Source organism: Panthera uncia (genome assembly GCF_023721935.1).
Source record: "Panthera uncia isolate 11264 chromosome A1 unlocalized genomic scaffold, Puncia_PCG_1.0 HiC_scaffold_17, whole genome shotgun sequence".
Lineage (NCBI taxonomy): Eukaryota > Metazoa > Chordata > Mammalia > Carnivora > Felidae > Panthera > Panthera uncia.
Window position 1 is genome coordinate 59,225,069 of NW_026057577.1, and position 12,904 is coordinate 59,237,972.

The 12,904-nt window shown below is 37.1% G+C and overlaps 1 protein-coding gene across 2 annotated transcripts in view; it reads left to right on the forward strand.

The window, feature by feature from the left end:
• Positions 1–12,302: 12,302 nt before the first annotated feature.
• Positions 12,303–12,904, forward strand: part of ZFYVE16 (zinc finger FYVE-type containing 16) — a 48,758-nt gene continuing 48,156 nt past the window's right edge. For both annotated transcript variants that reach the window (XM_049649715.1, XM_049649718.1), the window contains exon 1: positions 12,303–12,671. The gene's annotated coding sequence lies outside the window, so the exon portion shown is untranslated. The remainder of the gene's footprint in view (positions 12,672–12,904) is intronic.

Consider the following 12,904-nt stretch of genomic DNA (forward strand, 5'->3'; position numbering starts at 1 on the left):
AAAAAAAAAAAAGAAAAAAAAAAGAAAAAGAAGTAGGGCCGTGTTTGGCTGGCTCAGTCCTCATAGCATCAGACAATCTAGGGGTTGTAAGTTCCAGCTCCATGTTGGGTGTAGAGATTACCTACAAATAATTTTTTTTACATGTTTATTTTATTTTTGAAAGAGAGAGAGTGTGAAAGTGGGGGAGAGGCAGAGAAGAGGAAGACAGGATCAGAAGCAGACTCCTTGCTGGCAGCAGAGAACCTGGTGTGGGACTCAAACCCACGAACCATGAGATGACCTAAGCTGAAGTCAGACATTTAACCAGCTGAGCCACCCAGGTGTCCAAAAATAAAATCTTAAAGGAAAAAAAAAAAACAACTAGGCACTAAAATTGGCACAAATGGATGAAATGTACAGAAAGAATATCAGAACAGATAAATTAGAGGCACCTTAAAGAGGATGTTTAAAATATTATTCTAATAACAGTGATCAAGTATAATTTTTATATTTTTTATAAACATAGGTATATTTACTTCAGTGTGTCCAGTTTAAGCAATACTATAATTGTAATGTTTCACTTACCCTTGTGATATGCATTTAATTAATTAATGCATTAATTAATAATATGCATGTAGCATCTATGAATAGAATAACAAAGGAGGTCATTGGAAGTCACAGCTGCCAATGACTTATTGTAATAATGAAATCATCCTTTTGTTTTTTTTTAGATTTGCTGGAGGCTTCTAAAGAAAGAAGCTTCCTCATTTTTTTTAATGTTTATTTATTTTTGAGAGAGAGAAAGTGCGCATGAACGATCAGGGGAGGGGAAGAAGAGAGGGGGACAGAGGATCAGGAGCTGCCTCTGTGCTGACAGCAGAGAGCCGGATGTGAAGCTCGAACTCACAAACTGCAAGATCATGACCTGAACTGAAGTCAGATGCTTAACTGACTGAGCCACCCAGGTGCCCCCTCATTAAAAAAAAAAAGGTTTATTTATTTTTTTGGGGGGGTGACCCCCCTAGGTATCCATTGGCTTAAACTTTTTTTAACTGTTCTTACTAAAAATGAAATATTGCTGTGGGTGAGAGAAAAGGGAATATATAGGAATGCTGTACTTTTTGCTATTTTTTTCTGTAAATCTAAAAACTGCTTTAAAATATAAAGTCTAATAGGGTGCCGGGATGGCTCAGTTGATTAAGCGTCTGACTTTAGCTCAGGTCATGATCTCACAATTCCTGAATTTGAGCCCCACATCAATCTCTACACTGACAGATCAGAGCCTGGAGCCTGCTTCAGATTCTGTGTCTCCCTCTCTCTCTCTGCCCCTCCTCAGGTCATGCTCTGTCTCTTTCTCTCTCTCAAGAATAAACATTAAAAAATAAAAATAATTTTTTTTTAAAATATAGAGTCTAAATGGAACACCTGGGTGGCTCAATTGGTTAAGCCTCTGAATCTTGATTTCATCTCTGGTCATGATCTCTCGATTTGTGAGTTCGAGCCCCACACTGGGCTCTCTGCTGTCAGCTCAGAGCCTACTTTGGATCCTCTGTCTCCCTCTCTCTCTGCTCCTCCCCCACTTATGTGCGTGCCCTCGCTCTCTGTCTCAATAATATAAAGTAAAAAAACTTCATAAAATAATTTAAAAAATCTAATATTAAGTTTAATTAAAGAAATTTTTGGGGCGCCCGGGGGGCTCAGTCGGTTGAGCGTCCGACTTCGGCTCAGGTCATGATCTCGCAGTCCATGAGTTCGAGCCCCACATTGGGCTCTGTGCTGATGGCTCAGAGCCTGGAACCTGCTTCGGATTCCGTATCTCCCTCTCTCTCTAACCCTCCCCCGCTCATGCTCTGTCTCTCTCTCTCTGTCAAAAATAAATAAAACATTAAAAAAAATAAAAAAAGAAATTTTTAATGAAATAACCCTTTAAAAATATTTTTAGCTTTATAACCCTATGAAAATTTTATGGCAGTTTGAGCCTTGTTGCATTGCCTTTCCTAAGAAAAATATAAAACTGCATGGGAGAAGATTATAATTGAAGAGATCTTGCAATTTAACGAAAGCAGTTCATATTCGTTAGAGACTGTGTTCTTGCTAAATCTTCAATATGCAAAAGCATTCTAATTTACTTTATTCAATAGAATTCATGATGTGTAAATTAGTAATGCAAATCAAATCATGATTTAAATCTATTTGTTGATCATTTCAAAAAAGATTACATTGAAATTTAGAATACATTTAAATATTTGTTACTGCAGTATTGAAATTTCAAGAAGATAATTCTAAATATTTTATTAAATTTCTTAAACCTTTAATCCTCACTCCAATATTTCTTATGTATTTACAATAACTCTCTGAAATGATCATTTTCCATTAACATTAACAGTAGAAGAAAAGAAAATCTTTCCTTAACATATTTTATGTGGCTTATCCTAAGGGAGATCTGTCTATCTGTTATCTATCTATCTATCTGTCTGTCTATCTATCTACCTACCTATCTATCCATCCTATCTATCATCTATCTGTTTATATACAATAAAATAGAAATATAGAATCAATCATGAAAGAAGGTAAAAAGTGATCATAATAGTGATGGACTTAGTGTGATTGATCATTTGATTTGCCTTTTAACTTCTTGGAAGCCAGTAGCAAACCAAAACAGGACCAAACTAAGTCAGGTTTCATAACTTTTAGATAGGAAGAAGCATACCTGTTCCTTAAGACATACACATCGTTCTTTCAGGTTTTAAATTCTTATAGCAATTTCTGACAATAGACACAAAGATAAAACGAACTCACTGAGCAATGAAATGGTCTGGTTTTGCTTAATAACAAACAAGACCAAATTTTACATCACTATGTGTTATAATAATTTTGGTAAAAGCTGGGAATATAATATTAAAACTCAAATTAGCATTGGTGATTTTACAAGGGGCTAAGTAATTTAGTTCAAGTGTTGCTTCTCAGGATGTAATTTAATCCAAGGAAAAAACATTACCATAGATGATTTCTCAAGAACTATTCTCTCAACTAAGCTTTCGATATGAGTTCACCAGCAGAAAATTCAAATATAAAATCTGAGGAGCCCCCAGGAATGCAGGTATTCTGCAGCTGATGATGGGTTCTAACTGCAAGTGGGCATGGTAGAATAGAAGACCTTCAAATCTGCATATAAGTAGGTCATATGACTAGGTATCAGAGGACAAAACCAGTGATTTTCCTTTTCCTTAAAAAGTACATTTGAATAGCTCTAACACTTGAATAGCTAGTCACCTGCTATCTCAGTGTTCCACACCAGAACACCCACAACGATCATTTTGGCCTGAAAAAAACTTCAAAACAACTATAGACAACCTGCAATAACATCTCATGGAGGGGCTTCTGGGTGGCTCAGTTGGTTAGGCCTCTGACTTCAGCTCAGGTCATGATCTTGAAGTTCACAGGTTTGGGCCCTGTGCTGACACCCTGGTGCCTGGAGCCTGCTTTGGATTCTGTGTCTCCCTCTCTGTCTGCCCCTCCCCTGCTCATGCTCCGTCTCTGTCTTTTTCCTCTCTATCTCAAAAAGTGAATAAAACATTAAAAAAATTTAATAATGTCTCGTGGAGAACAAAACTGTGAGAGGTAGAGCTCAAAAATATCTCAGTTTTATTAGGTATCTGTGTTATGTGGAATTCTTGTAACTTTTGAGACACTCCTATGTAGATTAGTCATTTAATCTCTACAACAATCTTGTGTTATTGTTATCTTTATTTTATAAATAACTGAACTAAGGCACAGACCCATTATATAAACTAATACTTATCCCTAGAAGGGCTTAACATTGCTCTTTGTGTACATATAATTATGTATATGTTGCAAATATCTGTGTATTTAAGGCATATCTTCATTCTCAATTATTTTTTGAAGTTTATTTATTTTTGAGAGAGAGAGAGAGAGGGAGAGTGCGAGCGAACATGAGTAGGGGAGGGGCAGAGAGAGAGAGAGGGAGAGAGAGAATCCCAAGTGGGGCTCAGACCATGAACCATGAGGTCATAATCCAAGCTGAAATGAAGAGTCAGACGCTTAACCAACTGAGCCACCTAGGTGACCCTCAATTATATTTCTAAATTCCCAATAAAGAGACATTTTCTTTCATTTCTCTTTTTAATCCTCAATAACATATAGAGAATGTGTCTGAGAAACAGCAGATATCTAATTATTTAAGTCAGTTGAGGAATAAGAGATTAATCATTATGGTGATAAGCTAGTTATAATATTTTTCTCTTACTGTGGCTATAGAGTTTATGGTTTACTAACAAGCTCATACATTTTTAAAAATTTCTGTGCATTCAGATGGATAATAAAGAAGCAGCTTTGGCTAATCAAAGACAAATTAGTCACTTACTTGCTCAGACATTGAAAGTAAAAGAGATATTGCAAAACAGAATAAAGGTCAAGCTATAAGCATAGTTTAGTGAATCCTCAATGCACAATGATAAGTGAAGCCTGCAGTGGATGAATTCATCTATGTGTAATGGCAGAGAACAGAAGAACTTAGAACTGGGCTTAGGAGATCCATCATTTCGTGTTCTGGTCAAGGAGAAGTTCCACAAAGAAGACTTACAAGGAGCCTCTGGAAGAATGTTGTGTCATGGAATCCAACAGAAGAGGTTTCAAAAAAGAGGAAGTGCCAGCTTTGCCCGATGCTGAGAAGCCAAGGAAGATGACAGAAAAACAGCTGACTAATTTAGTTTTATGGGTTAACTCTTGGCCTTAGCAAGAATAGTGGAGTAATTTGGGAGAATCCATTCTGAAGAAGGTTGAAGATAAACAAAGGAGGTGAGGAAGTGAGTCAGCAAGAGCAGATATTCCTAAAGATGTGATGAGGAAAAGAAAGGGAGGGGTGGAGAGAAGGTTTTGTATTTGACTTTGCAGGTGAAGATTAAACACTGACAACGTAATCCTCAATAGGGTGCTCCAGTATGACTGAAAAGTCAGCCTTTATTCTAGAGTTACAGTAATCATGCAGAGCTTGCTCAGATCCTTGCTGCTTGATAAAATATTATTGTGTTCTTGCAACAAGGGAGTTCTCAAAGGTACCATGGTTCAAACAGAGGGTAGCAGAAACTGCTATTTCCTCCCAATATCCATTCTTCCATTAGAATTTCCAGCTGGGCACAGGGCTCCCAAAATGAAGACAATTCCCCATTCTTCCTTGCAATTGTATGTGGCCAGGAGAGTAATAATCAATGGATACAAATAACAGTATCCTGTAACAGCTTCAGAGACCCTTCCTTAAGAAATGTCTTACATGCCCTTTGACCCACTGTGTCTTTTTCCTTCTTCTTGCTGGAGCTAAAGAGCCATCTTGGACCATCAGGATAGAGGCCTCAGATGATAGAGTAAAAAACTAGAAGAATCCAAAGTCTGCACTCACTTCACAGAAGAGAGTTCCATGGCATTCCTACACTACTTGTATCTGGATGTTAAAGCAAAAGAAAAAGAAGCATCTAGTTCAAGCCTCTGATATTTTGAAGGCTACTAACATCCTTAGTCAACTCTAAATCTAACTATATATAGAAGGACAGCAAGAAAAGCCCAGACTGTAACAGAAATGACAAACCATCATTGAGATGAAAATAGGAGTCATTGAAGAAGATTCTATTTGGGAGAAATAATAGTGTTTATTTGAGACCAGGCATCCTGTCCAGGAGTCCTTGATGTTAAGAAGGAAATGGGCATGGAAATGACTGTAACAGAGAGAAATCCCACATGAGGAAATGTGGTCCCATATTATCCAGTCTCCTTGTATATCACTGGTCAATCACAGCAGACAATTTTGCAAAACCTTACTTCAAGAGGAAAAATGAGGCAGATGATGATTCCCTTTTCCTACTTAATGCATACTTACATACTTTGTTAAAACCTATTTAACTGTGTATATATATATTAACCTGTTTAACTGTACATATATATCTCTAATCTGCTTAACTATATATATATACACACACATTATATGTATGTATGTATGTGTATATATATATATATATATGCATGTGTATATATATATATATACATATATATATATGCATAGAGTTTAATTTGTGTTGTAAAAGTCTGAGTCCATAATTCTACTGTTTACAAAAAACTTTTTTAATGTTTATTTATTTTTGAGAGAGAGAGGGCGAGAGAGACAGAGAGCAAGTGGGGGAGGGGCAGACAGAGAGGGAAACACAGAATCCAAAGCAGGCTCCAGGCTCTGAGCTGTCAGCACAGAGCCGGATGCAGGGCTCAAACCCATGAACTGCGAGATCACGACCTGAACCAAAGACGCAAGCCTAACTGACTGAGCCACCCAGGCACCCCTGCATTGTTTTTTTTTTTTAAATAGTAAGGCACATTGCAAAGTGTGCAGAAAAGATTCTTCTGCTTATTACTATTTCTTTTTCTTGATTTGAAGAAGTCAAAGAAATTTTATATAAAAAATTCACTTTTGAACTAACTACTCAATCTGTTACCAAAAAAAAAAAAAAAAAAAAGCCTGACAGAAACATCATTATCTCTCATAATAAAGGACAGGATTTCTTTTCCATTTATGTGCTTTTTTTTTTTTTTTTATCAAGGAATCACTATTATAAAATTACATACAATGGGCATGAAGTTTATTCTACAACACCAGGATAAAAGAAATATCACATTCCCATATTTCTTAAATAAAATGTAATCTGTTCTGAGGTTGGAGGGAAAATTCAACCAATCATTTTTGAAACTCCCTTTCCTGTTTTGGGGAGGTCCTGCACTAATCCTGGACTTCAGTATTGTCAAAACAGTGTGGTTGTGCTATTCTAGGTTCTCCATTGCTTAGCCCTCTTTGCCATTGCTCTCTTGCTTGCAAGATGCTGCTATACAGCCCTGGAGCCTGACTCTTGGGCACGAAATGTCAGGCAGGCTCAGAGATGCATGTCACAGGAAATTTCCCACTGACTTCAGGGTGTGCTTCTCATTGCCACATTCTGAGAGGGTCACTACAGGCCCTCAGGACGTGGTCTCTGCCACCCAGTGGTGGGTTACTTGTCTTATTTCCTGCTGAAGAAAGCTCGAGTTTTCCCAATGTTTGCAAATGTGATCTCTTTTCTCAAATGTACATAGAGAAGATGATAACCCTAGTTCAATTTTTCTCCTAATTATGGCACAGGATTAAACTTATGTAACTCAGAAAGCACATTAACATTTCTTTTGAGCTTATTCTTAAATATTATTCAAGCAACTGACAAGGAGAATAATTTCACTTCTCTGATTTGAATTTCAGTTCTCTTTCTGTCTCCAGTTTACATGCTAAGTGGTAGTGGAATTGGATCATCAACAGTTGTTTCTTCTCTCTTTCGATTGCCTGAAATTGTTAACTCAATCTGAACACATTTTAGCTCTGGTGAGTTTCCTTATGCCAGCTTCTAAATATAAAATTAGTGTGTGTACTAATATGACATGCCTATGTCTTCAAAATTTTTGCAGATGAATTCAGATGTGACTATCCTTATTTATATAAAAGCAACTATTAGTTTTAAAAATCTTTTCTTATTGATTTGTTTTTTGACTTAATAGAAAAAAGTAGAAATCTAACATTAGAATTAAAAAAAATCCTAATCTGATTTAAATTTAATTATGATTCCTTTGACCATTTTAATATTTTTTTGTATTATGATTAAGGCAATAAGTATGACATGTGTTCATTATAGCATTAAATATTGGGATGAACAATGGTGAAATGCTTAAGTTTGTTTACACAAAAAATCTAGAGAACTGGTGTAGTATCATACATACACATATACATACATACACATATATTTAACTTACATATATTAACCCCCCTCCCCCCACCATTAGTCTCCTTTAGAGGATACAAGGGAGGCAACTCATTTTTCTGAAAACAGTAAAGTAAAAGGTCAAATATTTAACTTTCCTTTCTATATGAACTATATTCTGGGAGAACTAAACAGCTGTTGAGGGAATTTTTATCTATTGGAATTTAGTTCCAATAATGAATAAAAAAGAAAAAATAGGATGTCACCATTTTGCAAACCCAAATGAAAGAGTGAATCCAAGTGGTGACTATCAATGGTTGCTAACATCATGGAAAGAGGCCAATAAGATATTATGTATCTGTTGGAAGTATATAACACCACTTATGGGACGGCATTGCGAAAACATTAAACCTGTACGAAACCAAACTTCCAGATGTAGCTATGAGCTTACAAGAAACACACAGGCAAGAGGAACATGTTAAAAGACACTGTGGGGAAAGACAAAGTCCAAATCCTGATAATTCCACAGTCCAAAAGACATGTTTTTTTTTTCAAAAAATAAGGTGCAAGGAACAAAAGAGAGAGAACATTATTAGAAATCAATCTAAAAATGTTGACTTTAATTGGATTTTGATTCATACAATTTAAAAATTATAAAATTTATGAAATAATTAGAAATATGAACACCAATGCCTAAATATTTGGCATTATTAGAGAATTATTGTTAAATCCTCAGGTGTGAAAATAATATTATTATGTTTTCGCAAAGAGCAATTTTATTGTAGAAATACATATTGAAATATTTATGGATGAAATGATATGACATATTATATATGCTTCAAAATAATATGCATGGGTAAAGGTATACATGAAACAAGTTTGTCCACATTGAAGTTAGATGGTGGTATTGGATATGAGGGAATTCATTGCATTATTATTTCTACTTTGTAAAGTACTCATCTTTTAAATACACAGGCAGAAAAATTTAGAGATGAAAAGATATGATAAATGATTTGCCTCCAAATTATCCAGCTGTGGGGGGAAGGGTAGGGTGGGTGAATGTACATCTTACGAAATAAGATGTGACCATGAGTTGTTGATACTGAAGCTGAGAGGGTTATTGTACTATTCTACTTTTACATGTGATTGACATTTTCCATAATAAAAAAAATTAAAAGCAAAACAAAATTCACTGTTACTCTGAGAAGCAATAGAGGTAAGTATTCATTTACAATGAAATGTATTCACCTGGCATATCATAATAATTATGAGTACTGAGTAATTCAGGTGTGAAGGAAAAACACTTTAGGAAACAATGCTGCCACAGATAGACTCACTGAGGCACGCAGTATATCATTCAGAATAGCCACCTCCAAATGTGAGGCTTAAAACAAAGTTTATTTACCATGTCAGGCTAAGCTATGCTGCAGTAACAAATCACCCCCAAAATCTCAGTGGTGTATAACTACAAAGTCTATTTCTTATTCTAGAAGTGTTCTGTTCACTGGAATCTCTCAAGCACTCAGACTGATAGAGTAGCTGCAGTATCAAGTCTTGCCTGTTGCTGTGCCCGAGGGACAGCAGGCTCTGGAATATCTTACATTGGTGCGTTAAAAAAAATCCAGTGTGCAAAGACACGTGTTACTTCTCATAGTTCACTTGTCTGAATCAGTCACACGGCCCTATTCAACCACAAGGGGGCCCGGAAGTACAATGCCATCGTATGGCCAGAAGAGAGAATTGGAATTATTTGGCAAAGAATTCTGACTTCCTTGCTAAGAGCACCTGGTCATTGTGTTGAAGCTGTATCATATGAGCCCTCCAAATAACTGTACCTGTTGCCACCCCTAAGACAGTCTCCAGACAGAAGTGCTTATCCATCCTTTTGGGTTATTTCCCTGTTAATGACCATACTCATGCAATATATTGTATGCAGTATGCAATGTATTGATTGCATAAGGACTGTAAAGTAACTGGTTGACTCAATTATGAATTTAGCAATACTTCTTAAAAGTGTTCTATTTTCCTTTTGGATTATTAAAGCAATACATTCCCATTGTAAAACACTTAGAAAACATAAAAAACTAGAAAGAGGGAAATCACCCATAATTTCACCTTCCAAAGATAATCACAGTTAATATTTTAGTGGATTTCCTTCCAAACTTTTTCTATGCATTTTAAAAATTAGTTCTCATGGTTACCAAAACTATAGCCATTTCTTCATTAGTGACATTGCTTCAGGTAGCTGATCTAAGTGGCCCTTAAGTAGATAATTTAAAACAAAATTAGCTCTTTTCCTCGTAACATGGGTGTTCTAACATGGTTAGATAGCATTAAATACTAATGATTAACAGTTCCATGTCACTTTCTGTGTTTGGGAGCAATGAACTCCTAGTTCTAAAATCGCTTGTTAGTATAACACCAGCCATGAAACAAATGAATAATTGTAATTGTTATCTTCATTTGCTTCTGGTATTTTCTCCACCCAGACTACCTATGAAAAGGGAACAGCTTTGCAAGTTCATGTTACTGTGGAATTTAAGCCTCTTAAGATAATCAAGATTCTGACAACCTTCAAAATAATGAAAACTGTTTATGGTCCAAGTAAGAACTAGTTCAAGTCTAAAGAATAAGTTGGCCACATATGTTACAATTGGGACGATTTCCTCAAGTCATAACTATTTAGTAATAAATTGGGATCTTTAGAGGTTAAATAATACATGGGAGTTTTTCAATAATTATTACTCAAACTTTGCAAGGTCTCTTTTTCATTAATATTTTATTTGACATTGCATTCAATGTGCAGATTTCTTCTTCATTTCTATCAGCAAAGGAAATCATAGGAAATTTAATTGACAAGCTCCACAAACATCTTGTTATTTTATGATATTGCAGCAACCTCTCAACTATTAATGTTTGTAAGTAAAAGAATGACACAGTGGATTGTGAACTTCTTAGGGCAAATTTCATGAATTCCCCATCTTTGTGATCCTTACAACTCCAAACCAAGTATAATGAACCACACAGAGGAAATGCCCATAAACAAATAAATGTGATACAAAGTACAATTGCATTTGTATGAGAAAGGTATTCCAGTTTGGGGAGCTTTTTCACTTCCCTTATTATTATTTCATATAAATGTTTGTATTCTGGAATATCTCCTTATAATTTCCAGAAAGGAGATTATTAATTTAGGTCATGCGAAAATTTGTTATGATTTGACAAATAACTTACCAAAATCTTTGTCCTAATTTAGATCCCCAACAGGATGAGTGTTCATTTCACTCTACCCTCACCAATGGAGTTAATTCGCATTTTAAACAAATTGGCTAATTAGATCCACTGGAAATATCTCATTTGTCTTCATTATTAATGAGTTTGAATATTAGTAAAACATGTACTAGGCACTTATGAATTTATTTTGTGAATTGACCATTCATGTATACAGTTTTCCTATTGATCTGTAAGGTCTTAGTGTTTCTTTTTCTTTTTTTTTAATTTTTTTTTTAACGTTTTATTTATTTTTGAGACAGAGACAGAGCATGAACGGGGGAGGGGCAGAGAGAGAGGGAGACACAGAATCTGAAGCAGGCTCCAGGCTCTGAGCCATCACCCCAGAGCCCGATGCGGGGCTCGAACTCACGGACCGCGAGATAGTGACCTGAGCTGAGGTCGGACACCCAACCGACTGAGCCACCCAGGCGCCCCAAGGTCTTAGTGTTTCTATTTCTATTCTTTGTCCTCACACTATATAGATATAGATATATAGATATAGATATGTGTTATACTATATGAATATTTCTATATAAATATTTCTATCCCAAACACTTGTATCCACGAGTTTCTGCTATTAGATGGTGGTTCCATAAGGGCAATGACCCTTTTATCTGTAAACAACATTTAACGCATAGTAGAGAAATATGCATACAGTACTTTGTAGAACTACTTAGGATTAAGTGAGATAATATAAGCAAAGCATTTAATGCAACGTTTGTCACATGGTAGATGCTCAATAAATTATCAAAATTATCAAGTATCAAGAAAAGTTTTACTGTTGGACTAAAACAACACAATTTCATTTCAGGTTTAGTAAAATCAGAGAAAGAAAATAGAGATTCAGTACTTTTGAAAGAGCACAACCTATTGTTTGTTGCAAACTGCAGATTTAGAATTTGAACCGATTCTCAAATCTTTCACCATAAATCATATCTGAATGAAATACCCCTAACGTACTACATACAACTCTTGAAATTTTTGAAAGACCAGTATGAATTACCGGTAAAACTTTTTGGCAACAGATGGGATTCTTCTCCCCATACCCATGATCTCCTTTTCCCTCACTTAAATTTATAGGAAACTTGTGGTAAAAATAGTAAAGCTCAACAAGCACAAACGTACATCACATGAGGAGCATTTATTTCTCCAGTTGGTTAGCTTTTGTTCTTAGACGCGGGGAGGCAGCTGTTCTCGTGGTCACTGTTAGAAAAGCAGAACTAAAGCAATGAGAGGGAAGGCCAGCAGCCTTGGGAGCAGGCAGTCAACTGGAGGGCTTGAAGCTGGGGGATAGGTGGGAGCTTTTCAGTTGCCGCCGAGAGAAAAACGGGGGTGGGCAACACCAGCGTTAAGTAAAAAGGCTTTCCGGGAGGACAGCGGAGCGGGGAGCAGGACTGGTTCGCTGCCTGGCAGGCGGGCGTGTCCAGTACAGGCCGGTGCGCTGCGCCGGCTCCGCTGAGGCCGTAGGGTGGGGGCGGGGGAAGCTGCGTATAGGTCATCCAAGGGCAAAGGAAGCCGGACACTGACGCAGGTGGCCTCCCGATTCCGGCTCCCAGACGTCTAGGGGGAAACTCAGTCCCCGTCTAATGCGGGTCTTCAAGCTGCCTCATCACCGCACAACCTTCTCAGGCACTTCCGGTAAGAATGCCGGCACCCTCGGCTCAGACCCCGCAGAGCCTCGCGCAGGCGCCTCCGGACTTGGCGGAGGCCGCGGACTCGCAGGGAGGGAGGGAGGGAGGGAGGGAGTGTGTGTGTGTATGTGTGTGTGTGCGCGCGCGCGCGCGGACTCGAAGGAAGGAGGGGAGTGTGTGTGTGCGTGTGTGCGTGTGTGTGTGTGTGTGTGTGTGTGTGTGTGTGTGTGTGTGTGTGTG